Source organism: Schistocerca nitens, chromosome 2, assembly GCF_023898315.1.
Source record: "Schistocerca nitens isolate TAMUIC-IGC-003100 chromosome 2, iqSchNite1.1, whole genome shotgun sequence".
In the NCBI taxonomy this organism is placed as follows: Eukaryota; Metazoa; Arthropoda; class Insecta; order Orthoptera; family Acrididae; genus Schistocerca; species Schistocerca nitens.
This window is the reverse complement of record NC_064615.1, coordinates 643,160,579-643,163,777: the sequence shown is the minus strand read 5'-3', so window position 1 is coordinate 643,163,777 and position 3,199 is coordinate 643,160,579. Positions and strand designations below refer to the sequence as shown.

The 3,199-nt window shown below is 41.5% G+C and overlaps 1 non-coding gene across 1 annotated transcript; it reads left to right on the top strand.

The window, feature by feature from the left end:
* Positions 1-453: 453 nt before the first annotated feature.
* Positions 454-528, top strand: Trnai-uau (transfer RNA isoleucine (anticodon UAU)). Its single transcript has one exon. It is a non-coding gene; the product is annotated as a tRNA-Ile (tRNA).
* Positions 529-3,199: the final 2,671 nt, after the last annotated feature.

The window sequence follows — 3,199 nt, the reverse complement described above, 5'->3', positions numbered from 1 at the left end:
CTACATTCGTAGTGCGCCTAATAGATGTTTGCCCATCATACTCATTACTCGTGGCAGATTAATCTACCAAGTCCCGTACGAGTTCAGGCATAGCGTGTGCGTTCACACAAGAAGGTCAATGGCCGGGAAGCCATATTTTAACTATATATGACGGTAGTATCTGTTCCCGAAAGAACACATACCGTGGATGACCATGCAGCTTTGCTAGAAATGAAATGATAATTAAATAGACACCCTAGCTGCAAACAGGCGTTGATATACTTCACTGGGGACATGTTGAAAATGTGTGCCCCGACCGGGACTCGAACCCGGGATCTCCTGCCACGAGTAATGAGTATGATGGGCAAACATCTATTAGGCGCACTACGAATGTAGTGGTGTGGACATGTTGGGAATGTGGATCTCACGGGGAGCGTGCAAGGGATAAGTCCCTGCAGACGCACTATCCTGCGTGCCCTCGGTGGCTCAGATGGATAGAGCGTCTGCCATATAAGCAGGAGATCCCGGGTTCGAGTCCCGGTCGGGGCACACATTTTCAACATGTTCCCAGTGAAGTGTATCAACGCCTGTTTGCAGCTAGGGTGTCTATTTAATTATCATTTCATTTCTAGAAAAGCTGCATGGTCATCCACGGTATGTGTTCTTTCGGGAACAGATACTACCGTCATATAAAACTAAGATATTTTTTCCGTGATCCGATTATGATAAAGCAAAGCCTGTACGTTACCCCAAGCTACGCCGAAAAAAACAGTGAAGACCCCACAGCTAATCCGTTTAGCAGTATTGTAGATATCTATTGAAGACTTAGCAGAAGGAAAAGATGAAACTTTCAAACCACTGAAACTCAGTTTGCGAAATCAGCTGTTAATAAATCACAGAAATGCTGCCTTCCAAGTGATCAATAGATCAATACATAACAAGGTAGAGGTAAAAGTAAATTTCTTTCAATATTTGGCTTTTCCAGTTGTCGCATAATCTACACTGAAACAAAGCACTACAATTTTGCAAAAGAGTCTCTAGAATTTATAGTTTATATTACTGATCATTCTATGTGTCATGTTTCTCGATGCGTGACGTTTGTTGATGCTGGCGTATTCGAACGTCACAGTCTGCCAGAGAGGTTGGTCGCCAGTCCATTGCTCCAAAATTGCTCCATTTCGGAAGTTTGCGATAGTTAATTAATATTGTGCTGTGACATAAACTACTGTCAGTGTCTTTTTCTGTGCTCACTACAATACACCTGCACCTGTTAGCTCCTACCTCACAAATTCGGCTTAGTGCTGCTGCTAACAACGCGTCCAGCGGCCAGTTCCTCTTCCGGGACCAGCGCCCTCAATGTCGTTGTTGAGAAGACGTACCAGTCCTAACTTTCACAATTGTCTTTGCCTTGTATCACAATGATTACAATGGTAACACATAAACATTATAAGCGCTGAATTTTTGTTACTGAAGTGCGATTCGTCCAAAATGTACAGGAATGTTAAAACTGACAATATTACTTTGTATTTGATAAACAAAAAATCATGTACATCTGACGATGTATTGGTGTGTTACAAGCACAGCCAGCCAAACCAGAAAAGTAATTCTTAACGTACAGTTTGGGTATATTTAGTACAGTACTGTAGCACTTTTAAACGATATGTTGTGTTGTGGAAGTTCTTGATTAAAAATTACATCATCATTACTTTACCTCTATTGTGTTTTAAGGTAAACGTAATGCTACTCGGGCAGAGAAACTCTACAGAGTGCGGTATCCTGATAAGTACCAAACTTTCCCAATGGCTCTGAGCACTATGGGACTTAACGTCTGAGGTCATCAGTCCCCGAGACTTAGAACTACTTAAACCTAACTAACCTAAGGACATCACACACATCCATACCCGAGGCATGGTTCAAACCTGCGACCGTAGCAGCAGCGCGGTTCTGGACTGAAGCGCCTAGAACCGCTCGGCCAAAGTGGCCAGCAAACTTTCTGATCTATTTTTTATAGCATCGTTATGACACTTCAGGAAATGGGAAGTTTCATCCCAAACTTACAGTCTCCACAGGTGAGTAGCATTTCTACCTTGGCTTACCTGGTATACGAGGGTAGTCTGAAAAGTCTCCGATCTAACAAAGAAATAAGACATTCTTATTCTAATTTATTCTTATATTTCAACATAATCTCCTTGTATATCCATACACTTCTCACAGTGATACTTCCATCTCTTTAATCTGTCCAAATAATAGTGCCTTTCTATGCAAAATGGTTGCTTACAATGTTTACAAAAGTGAGTCAAGGGGGGTGGTCAACCAGTTGAAACCGCAATTCGTTGATTTTCGCTACTGAAACTGCTGAAGTGTGAGTGTAGCATTAGCTTGGCGAAACCAGATCTTTATCCCCTGCAAATGTGGCCTTTTTTCCTCAATTTCCGCTTTCAGTTTGTCAAGTAATGTCGCACAGTATGTTCCTATTTTTTTTCCTTTTTATCTAGCATCATTTGGTGAACTTGTGCAACGTTATCGTCAGCAGTTGCAGTTTTTTGCCGCCCCGAACGTTCATCGTCACACAGGCTGATGTACGGCCTCGTTTACAATTCAGTTGTGCAGAATTTCACTGTGGTAATTATTTTACAGACTCCGTATGCAACGTCCAACTCGTGCTTAATTTGCGTATGTCTACTAATGCGTATTATACATCAAAAACAAAAATATAATGACAGCTCGATACTTGATTTTTTCCACTTTCACAGAAACACTCGCATCGACTCAATAAAATGACAGTCAGACAACAGTTGCACGTCCAAAATGGCAGAAATTTTGGTGAGTACCTCATTGCGCAGGCAGAAATCCCCCAACTCCAGTTGAGAAGTGCTGCTGTCTTCATGGAGAGGTCGGAAAGTTTTCAGACTACCCTCTTACACTGTAATCACACAAACCTTCAACTGAAGATCATTGCCTAAGTGAGCAGTGTGCATTTTCCTTTTGTGTTTCCATTTGTTTACTGTCAGTTTCTGCAGGTGGACAAGTTCCGCTGCCCCGGGTATCTGAATGTGTGCTAGCACATGATAGTCAAAGTTATTTTTGAGTTACGTTTTTAATGACGTATTTACATGAATGATACACTGTGTTACGTTTCTGAAGAGATCTTTAGAAGAGGGAGTGGTTTACCGAATCAAAAATATTGGATGCTGTTTAAAAATACGTATTCCTATTCACA